Here is a 14736-nt window from a genome sequence, read left to right as displayed (position 1 = left end):
GGCCAAGCAACTGGCTCGTCGCAATACGCCATTCACTACTCTTGATGAACTGTGTTATCGTGTTGAAGCTGCATGGGCAGCTGTACATGTACACGCCATCCAAGCTCTGTTTGGCTTAATGCCCAGGCGTATCAAGGCCGTTATTACGGCCACAGGTGGTTGTTCTGGGTACTGATTTCTCAGGCTCTATGAACCCAAATTGCGTGAAAATGTAATCACATGTCAGTTCTAGTATAATATATTTGTCCAATGAATACCCGTTTATCATCTGCATTACTTCTTGGTGTAGCAATTTTAATGGCCAGTAGTGTAGGTTGGTGCATGAGTCCGTAGCGTTTTTGATTTGCATGTTGGTATTCCGGTTGATATTGTCTTATTTGTTAATTGTCATTTTTTATTTGTAGTACATCGGTGCTGTTTGAGCTTGCATATTGTCATTTTGTCATTTGGAGATACTGAGTTAAGTTGTGGACGGTAGGAAATGGTAGTGCCAAGTGGAGAAATCGGAACATTTCCGACAAATTCTTCCGTTTCAGTTCAATAGGCGTGTGACTCTAGCGGAGACAGCGAGAAATATTTGTTCATTGTATAGGAATAATGCCACTGGACAGAACAAGGCAAGAATATGTTTTTCAGGTTTTAAGAAGGATCGTTTTGACATTAGTGACTCTTCACGTTCAGGAAGACCTTCGGGATTTCATGAAGGTCGTTTAAATGCAGTAATCCACCATTATCCACGTCATAGTATTCGAGAAGTTGCAAATGTGATGAATTATGATCATTCCACGATTGTGCAGTATTTGCATGCAAAGGAGAAGGTTCAAAAATCGTGCATATGGGTACCGCAAGCTCTAAGTCAAAATCGCAAAAATCAGCAGGTGGCCATTTGAGCATCTCTGCTTGCTCGTCACAACTGGCTTACAACGACCTTTTCTATCCTGTTTCGTTACTGGTGGCGAGGAATGATGTCTTTATACCAAAGTAACGAAAAGAAGGGAATGATTGAGCTCAAACAAAGCAGCAGCAACTTCCCATACAAAGACCTGTGCGCATCCACAAAAGATAATGTTACGCATATGGTGGAACAGCGACAATGTGGTCTACTACGAATTGCTTCGCCCGAGGTTTAACCATCTCTGATGACATTTCCTGTCAACAACTGAGACGTCTTGCAGACGCAATCTAAGAACAACAACCGGGTTTACTAAAGAGACTGCTTACACTTCGCTTGTCCACCCTCTCCTGGAGTATTACACTGCGGTGTGTCATCCGCATCAGATAGGATTTGAAAGGGTACAGTACCGCCCGACATTGAAAATAGGTACAACATACTTCATTATTCTTGTCTGAACAACATATTTTTTCTAATAATAACTCAGTTTCAATTAATACAGCGAAGCCAGATACCAGTGCGGGAAAGAATGACAATTTATTTATTTAATTGATCACATGTGCACTCATACAAAGTAAATCCCTACATCCAGTTTGGTGAGATCTGTGAAATGAATGAATGTATGGTCGTCTGCTAACCGCAGATAGTGAATGTGAATATATGATCATCTTTGAGTCGATCCTTTGGCCACCTTTGGTGGGACCAAAGAGATGAAATTTACCTGAGCTTTGAGCGCCTGAAATGTGGCTGACCAATACGGTAGCAAGGTGCTCCCCCACTTCAGCAGAGGTGCGAGAGGACCTCAAGAACGGCCATGTTTCAGCACTCTGCCGCTGGATCTTGTGCTGTTAAGACCTGTTTTAGTTGTGCACCGTAAAGACAAAAGAGTGGAGACATGGTATGCATGTGGAATATTTAAGAGTAGTTTGATATAATAATTTCTCTATTTCAGGAACTTTTGTGGGGAGAATTAAATATCAGGCAGGTAATATTAATGGGATTGTAGTAATCTTCGGAAGTTCAAAATGGTTCAAATGGCTCTGAGCACTATGGGACTCAACTGCTGAGGTCATTAGTCCCCTAGAACTTAGAACTAGTTAAACCTAACTAACCTAAGGACATCACAAACATCCATGCCCGAGGCAGGATTCGAACCTGCGACCGTAGCGGTCTTGCGGTTCCAGACTGCAGCGCCTTTAACCGCACGGCCACTTCGGCCGGCTCTTCGGAAGTGACCAACGGTCACAATGAAACCACGTGTAGCAATAAGTTGAAATACTTCCGTGTGCTTAAGTTAAGCTGAATTACTAGCGTGTGTACAATAAGTTGAAATAATTAAGAAATAGCGTGGGTACCATAAGTTGAAATATTTAAGGAATGGCGTGTGCAGGACTTGAAATTAGAGACGAGTACTTCCACGTGGTGAGTACTGTGTGAGTCTCAATCTGTGTATGAGACAAAGGATAAAGAGAAGTACTCGTCCATGGTATCAGTTGAGGACTCGCGTGTGTGATGAATATGTTCTTAATATTACTTTGGGTGATATGATTCCGTGTGACGCTAGATTCAAACTCTGAGAGAGAAGCAAGGTGAGTCGGCCGTCTATCCAGCAACGCCACTTGGCTTGCATTGCACAGGAGATCGTGCAAATATCTCCAGAGTTCATGGTAGGAAAGTAGAATTACAAAGTGGGGCAGTGTCGTGTGAAACTGGGATAAACGTTAATTGAAGTGGGAAAGCTGAAAGTGATAATGTTGTGACTATTCCCTGTGTAGTATTTCATATTATAATGTGGTGTATGTCATGTAATTTGGGTATGTGTGGTTTGCATGGGAGAGTAGCGAGGTAGTTTCAAAAGATTAGTGGGTTATGCGTGTTCCTTTTGTACTGCTCCGTCTCGAGGAAAGTTTCGTGATGATGATTGTGAGAGTCGAAGTGTGAGAAATAATAAAAGATCCACCATCCTATTCAGAAAGTGCACTGTAGCGTTAAATAATTACGAGACCATAATATAGAGATTCACCAATGTAAAGCCATGCCCACTGGGCGGAATTTCTCATGTGTTATTGTTGTAGGTTATAGAATTTGTGTGTTTAGGTTATAGAATTTATCGGAATAAATAAGATAGTGAAAAGAAAAAGATTGGTGGACTTTTCCTTCGAATTGTATGTTGTCATAATGTCCCGAATTTATAATGTGTGCGCCATTCATATTCATTGCGGTGGCCACGTGTTGACAAAAGCCGTTAAATAAAAAAAAGAAAGAGAATGTGGTATTGCCAGTGCGTAGTGTACAGTCAGAGTTCTGCAAATTACTGATAGTCAAATGTTCAAATGTGTGTGAAATCTTAAGGGACTTAACTGCTAAGGTCATCAGTCCCTAAGCTTACACACTATGTAACCTTATTTATCCTAAGGACAAACACACGCACACCCATGCCCGAGGGAGGACTCGAACCTCCGCCGGGACCAGCCGCACAGTCCATGACTGCAGCGCCTAAGACCGCTCGGCTAATCCCGCGCGGCACTGATAGTCAGATGCGTGTTTCCGTTGCGTATTAATCATATAGGAGGATAACTTGTAACTTAAGTGTGAGTACTAGAGTTCATGTTACTCGATAAATAAGAATGAATCTACTCGCTTGGCAGACCACTCATCTTGCAGGCCTGACTGCTTGATGCCACAGTATGAGCAAGGCATGTGGGTGCCTCTCAGATTGACGGAGGACATCGAAAAATTTCAAAGAACGGCTTCTCGTTTTGTATCATCACGAGATAGGGGAGAGATTGTCATGGATATGATATACGAATTGGGGGAGTAGTCATGAAAACAAAGACGTTTTTCGCTGCGGCAGGACCTGCTCATGAAATCTGAATCGCCGACATTCTCCTAAGTGTGTGAAAATAATTTGTCGTAGCCACCTACATAGGCAGAAATGATCATCATAATAAAATAACTCAGAGCTGTCACGGAAAGAATAGTGTGTTCGTTTTCCCCGCGCACTGTTCAAGAGTGGAACGGTAGAGATATAGCTTAAATGTGGTTCGATTCCTCACGTACCTATTTCACCTGATCTTGCGCCCTCAGATTTTAGCCTTTTCCGCTCTGTATCGAATAACGTTCAAGGAACATCCTTTCCGGAAAAAAATGCGCTCCGGACATGGCTCGACGAGTTTTTCGCTGCCAAACAACGTGATTTTCACTGTCGCGGATTCGAAAAGGTACCCCAGCGTTAGTGGAGTGTTGTAAGTAGTGAAGGAGAGTATATTATTCTTGATTAAAGTCTCTCTTATGAATATCTGTCGTGTTTATTAAAACTTATTAAAGAAAGCCACATCCTTATGCACCAACCAAATAATTCCAGTTTAAGCTTAACGCAAGTAACCGGATATCGTGCTGTGAGCTAAAGGAATTACGTTGCATATCCTATATGATAACCACAAGAATCACCATCATTTGAAATAGTACAAGGACTATCGCAAGCTGAATTTCTCCTTCGACATGAGTTTTACGGTAGTTTCTGCTACACTTCACGGCATCTCTGGGTTCTTTTTCGCATCACAATCAGTGATGAGGTGACCTATGGTAGATGTAGAATTAACGAACCTGCGCAACAGTCATCTCTGACCAACGCCACGTCTCCACACAGCAGTCGAAACATCAAATCCGAAGCAGATCACTGTCAGTGCGTGGGCAGATATTGTAGGCGACCGAGTGGTTAGAGTAATTATTGTACAGACCAACTTAACAGAGGAAAGACAAATGTATTTGTAATTCCTGTAGAAGAGACTGCACTTCGTGTTTGAGGACGTGACATTCGTGAAATGACACTTCATGTAGCTGCTGCACGATTTTTTTCCAGTTCTCTGACATATTATCGTTGTCCAGCATCCTTCTCAGAACAAAGGGTAGAAAGAGAAAATCCTGATTGCAGAGCCTGGAAATCCACTGGTCTTAATGCCATTGACATTAACTTGGAGGCTTATTTGAAGGTAGGGAAATATGAGTGTAACGTCCCGTCGATAGTGACGTCATTATACTTGATAATATCTGGAGGAGGGAAATGGCTTTTACCTTTCCAAGGTAACCTTCCCGCTGTTGGCGACTAATCACTTATTCAAAAACTGCAGAAACCTGCTTCTACAAAATGAGAGTTCATTGCCTTAATCAACGCGCAACCTCACGCGATGGCGTGGTGGGTAGGCGGTAGGAGTGGGTGGTACACGGCTGAAAGTCTCGTGCGTGGTGAGCCACTTCGTCATACGCATAACGAAAACACTTAAACCTCACTCGTGACACAGTTCGAGGGAAAAGAAAAGAAAAAAAATAGAGAAAGGCGCTTAGGTGTCCCTAATCTACGCCAGTTATGCAATCCGGAAAAGGGGACCTGCCGTTTTATGTCGGATTCTCACATCGTTGGGAGGTGAAGGCTAGATTAGAATGAAGACTGGAAAACCTGGGGTTTGGCCTAGTTGCGATCCTGTGGCATTCTGATTTCCATGCTTTACCGCTAAACTGCCTAATCCGTCACGTATGTAGATTGTTCATCTGTAGATTTTGACGAGTGAGTTTGTGAGTACCAAAATATATAACATATACGGCTGTGTCTTTTGATTGCATTGACTTAGAAGCTTAGATTATTTAAACCTCAAAGGAACCGTAGACTTTAGTACTTGAAATAAATTTCAACTTGATACCTCTACTTCTTCCTGAGAAAAACAGATTTTAACAAACGTACTGACAGACAGAAGCTCAGCAAATGGGATTAAAATATTTGTTTTACTTTGTGATATAATTATGAATTAACAATTTTAGGAATTTTTCTTCTCTTGTATTGTGAAAGCTTGATTCTTGTCAAATTTAATAATTGTAGGCCAACGGAACGTACCCTATAGCTTCTGATGAGTGAGTTTGTGAGTATCGAAATTCGGACTTAAATGGCCGTACCTTTTGTTGCATTCACTTAAATCTGGTAACAGATAATATTATACTGTAACAAACTCACGAATACCTTTTATTAGCTGAAAGGAATGTTACGTGTTAGGTTCAGCAAATGAAAATAACTAATTAACTGCAAATGAATATCGGGTTGGTTCCACGAACGCAGTTGGAAAGACATGGACAAAAGAGCGACAGGCATCCATCACATTTATTCCCATAGCTGATGAGTTGTCCTGCCGTATGTGGCTAGAGTTTGATTAATAGTGGCGCAAAATATTAATTATTTCAGCTAAAGGTGCTATTAACAGACACACTGCTTTAGAACAACTGTTATAGTTACTTTCCTTATTTAAAATACAAAATTTTTCTGTTCTTTATACGTACATATTGGCAAGTAAAAATGCGCATGTATCTTAGAGGCCATACGATTAGAGTTGAATTCCGCACACCTTCTTTATAAGAAAAGTTGGGAGGTGTTCTCCCAATCATTGTATTTTATTCAACTTACGTACTTTTTCTTCCCACCTTGTCCATAAAAATTGATTTCAATACGTCAAGTTATTTTCCTTTTGATTCCCGAGATATTTGTATGATGATGACGCTGATCTGAGAATTGTTTGTTGTAATTAATGGTTCAAATGGCCTTGAGCACTATAGGACTTAACATCTGAGGTCATCAGTCCCCTAGACTTAGAACTACTTAAACCTAACTAACCTAAGGACAGCACACACATCCGTGCGTGAGGCAGGATTCGAACGTGCGACCGTAGCAACAGCGCGGTTCCAGACTGAAGCGCCTAGAACCGCTCGGCTACAACGGCCGGTACTGTAATTAAGGTTTCGGATATGATAATCCCTTACCTGAGTGACGCAGGTCCGTGTTGAGAGACAGCTGGCACTGTTGAGTAGCACGTTCCCACAGAGTTTATGGCTTTCGTCTCGTATAGCATGCTTCACGGTGCACGGACTCAGTGCGAACTGCAACCAAAAACGAAACAGGAACTGTAATCGCAGCCAAAACAAATACAGGACTACGAATTTTAAAACAACTCATGGTCTTAATACAAAAATTCTCGACGTTTAAAATTCATTATCTGAATTTATATTGCAAATCAGTTATATTGCGCCGCCTACAATACATTCGGGCATAATGTTACCTGTACTGTGCCACACAGAAGTGACTGGAAGCTGTGTCTATGACGATATCACAATTGTTTGAGTGTGAAACTTCTGTATTCTCATCAAGAACTATGTTTATTCTCTAATAGCTGTACTACAGTTATCTTCACATATTAGCGACTTCTGTCAAATCAATACTTCTGTTTTGAGATCTAGTACAGCAAGTAAGTCGGCTTGAATGGGTACTTCAGTGTGGTCATAGTGGTCACTACTGGAACTTTAGATTACCTGAAAGTCAAACAGTTGACAAAACACATAATCAATTAGAAATTCTAGTCGTATTCCTTCTTCGCGCCGTACTTTCTCTCGTTAGTGATCTTATAGCAGTTTCGAACCATAACTGCAGACGTAGTCGACTTTATTACCACATAACTCAATTTCGAAGTGTGCAGTTGCTAGTACCCACAGAAACAGAAACCACAACTTACACAACGAATTGAAAAAAAATTAAAACATACTGATAAATCAGACGCAAAGATCGTTTGAAAAATATTGGTTAATTACCTCTAATCCTGCGTATGGAAGCGGGTAAACTTCTCATCTCTGTTGTCGAGAACAATTTGATCAGGATATCTTCAGCAGAGATATCACACAGATATTTTTCATAGTGAGACGGATCTGACGACGTGTCTTGGGGTACCAGTGTCACACGACGCGCCCCCTATGGTGGTTGACGACCCGACTCCGAAACGGACGCAAAGACCTGTTCATGCTTTATAGAGCTGTTGTATTCCTAATTTAATACTGTTTGGCGTTTCTACAGCTTAGACTTAGCGTTATCCAGTTGACACCGAGAGATTTTGCTAGTGCAAGAGTACAGTACAATATACTTGAAAAAATTAATCAGTATCTCAGTACTCTCCAACAGAAATAAGTTAATTCTCTGTGAAATCCGTTGAACGCATTCCGTATCAGACTTCGCATATAATATGTAAATGTGATGCGGTTGTAGGGGAAGGAGTGCAAGAAAAGGTTATGAGAGAATATGGGCTTGCGAGAGGAGAAACACTAAATGGATTCTGCAAAAAATCGAAAAAGAAATGACTGTCGGAAGGCCTGACTCAGCCTGTAGAAAAGTCAAAACTACCTTCGGTGAAGTTAAAAGCAGGACTAGTAACATTAAGAGAGCAATGGGAATTCTACTGTTACATGCAAATACATTGAAGGCCTCTATAATGGGGAAGATTTGTCTGATGTGACAGAAGAAGGAATAGGAGTCGATGGAGATGAGGCAGGGGATCCAGAATTAGCATCAAAATTTAAAAGAGCTTTGCAAGACTTAGGATCAAATAAAACAGAAGGTATACATAACATCCCATCAGAATTTCTAAAATCATTAGGGAAGTGGCAACAAAACGACTATTCCAGCTGGTGTGTAGAATGTATGGGGTCTGGCGATATACCATCCGACTTTTGGAAAAATATCATTCATACTATTCCGAAGACTGCAGGAGCTGACAAGTGTGAGAAATATCGCACAATTGCTGACGAGAATAATATACAGAAGGATGGGAAAGAAAATATGTTATATGACGATCAGTTTGCCTTTATGAAAGGTAAGGGACCAGAAAGGCCTTTCAGACGTTGCGGTTGATAACGGAAATAAGACTAAAGAAAAAACAAGACGAGAATTTGTCGACCTGGAAAAAGCGTTCGACAATATCAAATGATGCAAGATGTTCGAAATTCTGACAAAAATAGCGGTAAGCAATAGGGAGAGACGGATATTATACCACATGTACAAGAACCAAAAGGAAATAATGACAGTGGACGGTCAAGAACGAAGTGCCCGGATTAAAAAGGGTGTAAGAGGGGGACGTAGTCTTTCTCCTCTTACTGTTCACTTTATACATCGAAACAGCAATGAAGGAAATAAAAGGAAGGTTCACTAGTAGAATTAAAAAACAAGGTGAAAGGATAGCAATTATAAGATTCGCTGGCGACATTGCTATCCTCCGTGAATGTGAAGAAGAGTTACAGGATTTGCTGAATGGAATGAACAGTCTAATGAGTACAGAATATGTATTGAGAGGGAATCGAAGAAAAACGAAAGGAATGATAAGTAGCAAAATGAGAAAGAGAGAAACTTAACATCAAGATTGATGGTCTCGAAGCCGGCCGCAGTGGCCGTGCGATTCTAGGCGCTTCAGTCTGGAACCGCGTGTCCGATACGGTCGCAGTTTCGAATCCTGCCTCGGGCATGGATGTGTGTGATGTCCTTAGGTTAGTTAGGTTTAAGTAGTTCTAAGTTCTAGGGGACTGATGACTATAGATGTGAAGTCCCATAGTGCTCAGAGCCATCTGAACCATTTTTTTGATGGTCTCGAGGTAGATGAAGTTAAGGAGTTCTGCTATCGAGGCAGCAAAATAACACATGACGGACGGAGCAATGAGGACATAAAATGGAGACGAGCACTGGCAAAAAGGGCATTCTTGGCCAAGAGAAGTCTACTAGAATCAAACATAGGCCTTAATTTGAGGAAGAAACTTGTAAGAATGTACGTTTGGAACACAGAATTGTATGGTAGTGAAACATGGACTGCAGGAAAACCGGAACAGAAGAGAATCGAAGCATTTGAGATGTGGTGTTACAGCCGAATGTGGAAAATTAAGTGGACTGATGAGGTAAGGAATGAGGAGGTTCTGCACGGAATCGGAGAAAACGGAATATATGGAAAATACTGAGAAGTAGGAGGGGCAGCATGACAGGACATCTTTTAAGACGTAATGGAATAACTTCATGGTACTGCACGGAACCGCAGAGGATAAAAACTAGAGGAAAACAGAGACTGTAATATATCCAGCAAATAACTGAGGACGTAGGTTGCAAGTGCTACTCTTGAGATGATAAGGTTGACACAGGGAGGAATTCGTGGCGGGCCGCATCAAACTAGTCAGATGATTGATGATACTACTTGATTCTGGATCTGGTACTGCCACAAGTTTGTAGAAAGATAAACTTCCTACTTTATAGAGTAATGGAATGAAGCTGTTTGATTTCCAGCTGCCTTCCTTCAGTGAAGTGTATCTAATATCGTCTTCAGTTCCATAAATTTGTGTTCCCGCCCCCATATAATTACAAAATCCTTTTTTCTTAATAATGTAGCTGGCTTCGACTATTTTCGACGTACGAAAGAATCTAAGACAACACTAATAAACCTGGTGTTAAAAGGTTGAAATAACACTAGGAACATTTTAATTATAAAAGCTCATCTGTTTTATTAAGATGAAAACGAAACAAGCACAAAACTGTAGTAATTACCACACGCGTCTTAGCACCAACGATGAACAGGCAAAAAGTGAATGGAATATGTACTGTCTTTGATTCATCTCTTTTCGTGTAACAGTTGAATGTCGCAGCAAAGACATAAGCTTTTTAATAGGTTCCCTAGTCGATGTACGAATAAAATAAAAATAATTTAAAATGCATATCTGAACGGGAATATTCCTGTCGAAGTTCTGGGAGGTCTGGTGGACATTACAAATGATGTACGATTGAGGCAAAAGACAACTTGCAGATTCTTATTAGCTACTTGTAAAAGTACCTTAGGTTTCGAAAGTTGTTAAAATATTTTGACTATTAAAATGAGACACAAAACGAAAAACATTCTCCTACGTAAATATCGGGAGCAGAGGTGTGCAAACCGATATCGCCTAGCGACACAGCGTTTCGAATTGAGCGTTATAATATTAGTAATCACATCGCTTCTCTCAGTGCATGCAACCTAAGCTTGTCCTTTGTTGGATGGTTATGGGAACAGCTGTCTGAATATGCTCAGGCGCATGTTTATATATAATGAAATCAAATTCGTGAGTGGCCACGTTTATTGAACTAAGAGGAAAATACTCTCAATATTTTTGCAAAAATTTGATGTTCATGATGATTATTTCGGCCGAGCGACGAGCTGCTAATCGACGAACAGTTGCTATTAAAAGTCCCGGTAAAGATTTTAGGAACTGTACTCATATTTTTTACACCGAACTTCAATTGTCCAGTAAAGAAAAGACTGTCTTTCATCGAAAGCCGATAACAATACTCGACATGGAATTTCAGACCTCCGGCGGAAATGCCGCGAACACAGAGTGAAATAGTGATTAGCTTTTATTCGCGCTGCATCTTATACAGAGAGAGTAGGTCTTCTGTTGAAGCAAGACAGAAGCGTCTCCCCCTCAACAATTACCAATTCCTAAAGTTCTGAAACATTCTTTTTTCTCTCCTTGTAAGATTCTTGTTTACTCTTGGAGCGCGGAATATAGAATGTTGGAATGCTGCAACATTCGTGCTACCGGCCATAGAGACGACAGAGAGCTTTGGTATGGATATTCATAATTTGTTCTCTGTTGATATAAATCACTTTGCTGTGATGTTTCTAAGAGCAATAAGTCGTCGGATCATTGTATTTACGGAAGAAGTGCCTTTTCATGTAGCGTATTTCACACAGTCAGCAGTATGATCTTGTTAGCTATGAAGTTTTATCAGTTGCAAAATGTAGGTTAACTTATTTTGGTTGCAAATTTTGAAAATGTGTTCGAGGAAAGATGGACTGGGTTTTCTGTAAAATTAACAGAAACAAAATCGGTATTTCTTACTGCCACTGATCTGGGTCAATGACATTCAGCGCAATATTTAAAAAAAATACAGAAGCCAGAAAGATGCGGTGTCAAAACCTGTCTACATACCTCCTATTTATCACTGCTCGCGAAATAGGGAGTGAGTTTCAAGATTATGATAAGGGAGTTGGAGTGTTAATCATTAAAACAAGAGAGTTTTTCTTGGCAGCGACATCTTTCACGAAATTTCGGTCACCAAATATTTTGACTTCCATCTACACAGGGAGAAACGACCATCGTGAGAAAACAGAGAGGCCACGGAAAATTTTGGGTGCGCATTTTTCTCACGCGCTGTTCGAGAGTGGAAAGATCGAGAAATAGTTCGAAAGTGGTTGTATGGTGAATCCTCTGCGAAACCTTCAATGTAAATTGCCGAGTAGTCTTGAGGATGTAGCTGTAGATGTAGCTCGAAGTGTGCTGAGGATGTGGGAGTTAAATATTGTTTTAGGAAGCTTTGCCTGGATTAAAAATATCTAGATGGATACAGCCTCACAAGTTTCGCATACCAAACACTTCTATACCTTTAACGCAGTGATGCAACATTGCCACGTAAAAGATTTTTCAGTTTATCAATTAAAAGTGCGTTTCCAAATTTAAGTTACGGACAGGTATTTGATTACACAAGTCTGCATATAGAATTGTTTGTAAATTATTTCTCAAAAATAGGTGTTTAGAATCAATTTGTAAAGCTGATTCTGGGAGTTATTTTCACTCTTCTCAATTTCCTTAATATCCTGGTGGATGCGTTCTGCCTGCTCTTCACGGTAATGCCTCAAATTATCAGTGCGGTGGTTAATACGTTAATGTGTGGAGTGTAATTCTCCTCATTTAATTTGAACACCTTTTATTCACTAGAATTTTTTTAGTAACAGACCTTAAGGCAGTAAGTGCATCTTTCTCTCGAACATTTATTATATCTTGAAATTTGTGATCCTTCACATGTTTGTGGATTTGAGGGCAAAAAAAAAAAAAAAAAATCTTTTGCTCAGTATTTCTCGACAGAGGAAGGGAATTTTCATAGGACGGTAGCCAGAGTCAATACAGACATTTTCATCGAGCCCAGTTTGAAATGCAATGGTGGGAGCGATATTTTCTGCGGCCTACGAGTGGATCATGGAATACATATGCACGTGATGTCTGTTCTTCCGGACTTGCCCGAAAGAACATACAAATTATGTGATCTAACGGACGTACAAATACTATTCAAAAGTTTTCAATGACTTTAGTCGCGTGCTCAGATGGCCGTGGCGGTTAAGGTGACGGTTCGCGTTAAGTAGGAGATACGGGTTCGAGTCCGGCACATCTTTTCTCCTGTTGCTATTGATTCATTTCAAAGCTCCAATGCGGCATAACCTTTTAATTGGTCGTGGAAGACGATTTTAGCCTGAAGCACAAAATGTCTCCCATTTGGCCAAACCTTTGCACTCCAATGCTTTTACTTTGCCCGCCTCCCTTACCCACATAAAAATCAGGGCATTTTCTTGTTCCCAGCTTGCTGTCCTGATAAAATTCGCAAACTAAAAAAAAAAGATTAAATTAGCCATGATAGACGGAAACTAAGAACAGTTTTGAAGCCACCATAAAAAATTAGTTACGAAAACGTATTTTTTCAGTCATGTGCACATTGGTGTTATTCTCCCTTTATATCTCGAGCAGCATGCAAATCGATCTGTGCTAGATCGACCGTATTTACATGTCGTTTCTCGCCTTGCAAAAGGTTAAATAACATCCTATTAGAACGCAGTACACCAGGAACGCCGATGTAACACCAGCAGTGCTCCCCTCTGCTCCCGCCTGGCACAGGAGAGATCGGTGTGGAGCCGAGCCTGTGGCCTGACCTCCGCGCTGGGCGGCAGAGGTCGTTCCGATCGGCGGTGGGTGCGGCTTTTCAGACGGCGGCCCGCCTGCGCGCTGCGGGCGCGACGCTTTTCATCAATCTCGCAGTCGACAATGCGACGTGTTTGTCAATAGGGCGTTAATGCCCGCGCGCATTAATCATTGCCAGTCAGTGGGTCGCTGGGGAGTGGGGGCGGGCGGGGTGAGGGCGGTGGAAACACGGGGAAGCGGCGAAAAAAGCCGGTAGGGCGCGCGGCGAGCGCCCTCCTGCGGCGTAATCGGCGCGGGGATTCCCCTCAGCTGTTGACTCCGGCCGGTTGAGACCTCGCTGTCACATCAGCGCCTTTCCCGTCTTTCCCGCCATCAGCACGCACCGCAACAACTGAGAGTGATGCGCAGGGGACAGCGCTCTACCTACAAAAGCGAAGTTTAATTGAATTTACGGTAGCGTATCGTCGGAAAAGTATGGTGTCAGAAAAGCCACCGTAATTTTTATATGTGGTATGTCACAACTAAAACATTTCATGAAAGTTTAATATCTTGTCTAATTCGACTCACTACTTTATAAATATACTGGACGGCGAGTGTTCAATAGAAACGAAAATAAGCTCATGCGTGACCCAGGGAAGAGGAGTAGATCTCTAACGTACTCAGCACACACAAACGATTAACACTGTTTTGTTGAAAATTGGCTGTGTGCGAACACCGATTAATTCTTATAATAAAGTAAAACAAGTAACCAGCCACTGTTAATAATGCAAATTATTTGGAACAAATAGCGCCGTTGCCGGAATCGAACCGATAGCTTCATCCTCACCCGGCTATTCACATTAAAATTACATTTTGTTGTACATGTTATAATCGCTGATTGTGGTGAAATTTCCTATGGGTGGCGGTGCCCTACAGCAAAAACGATGTTAGTCAAAAGACAATTTTATTGCAAATGTAGCTAACGATGAATTAAAATAAGGTAAACTATTTCCTAAGATAGGAACCGATTTGGTTTTTTGTTACTTACGTAAAATATCCTGCGTCTTTTTATTGTACTATTGTCTGTCAGACTGAAGTAAATCAGTCTTTATCACAGAAAGATGTTAACGTAGTTACAACTTGTTGTTAGATCAGTTCGCAATAAAATAGTCTTTCAATTTTCATCATATTGTATTTTTCTGTAAGGCACCACCACCCCAAAAATTTTCGCCAGAATCAATGACCATCATACGTTCAGCATAATGTAATTTTAATGGGAACACCCGTCTGATGATGAACTTTCGATT

At 41.1% G+C, this 14736-nt stretch overlaps 1 long non-coding RNA gene across 1 annotated transcript in view; it reads right to left on the bottom strand.

The window, feature by feature from the left end:
- LOC124621926 overlaps positions 1–14736 on the bottom strand; it is a 1198997-nt gene that overhangs the window by 350141 nt on the left and 834120 nt on the right. The window contains exon 3 of the long non-coding RNA XR_006980587.1: positions 6695–6811. This is a non-coding gene — a long non-coding RNA (uncharacterized LOC124621926). The remainder of the gene's footprint in view (positions 1–6694; positions 6812–14736) is intronic.

The sequence above is a fragment of the Schistocerca americana genome, chromosome 7 (assembly GCF_021461395.2).
Source record: "Schistocerca americana isolate TAMUIC-IGC-003095 chromosome 7, iqSchAmer2.1, whole genome shotgun sequence".
Taxonomy (NCBI): domain Eukaryota; kingdom Metazoa; phylum Arthropoda; class Insecta; order Orthoptera; family Acrididae; genus Schistocerca; species Schistocerca americana.
The sequence above is the reverse complement of the archived record's forward strand: the minus strand, read 5'-3'. Positions and strand labels throughout refer to the sequence as shown.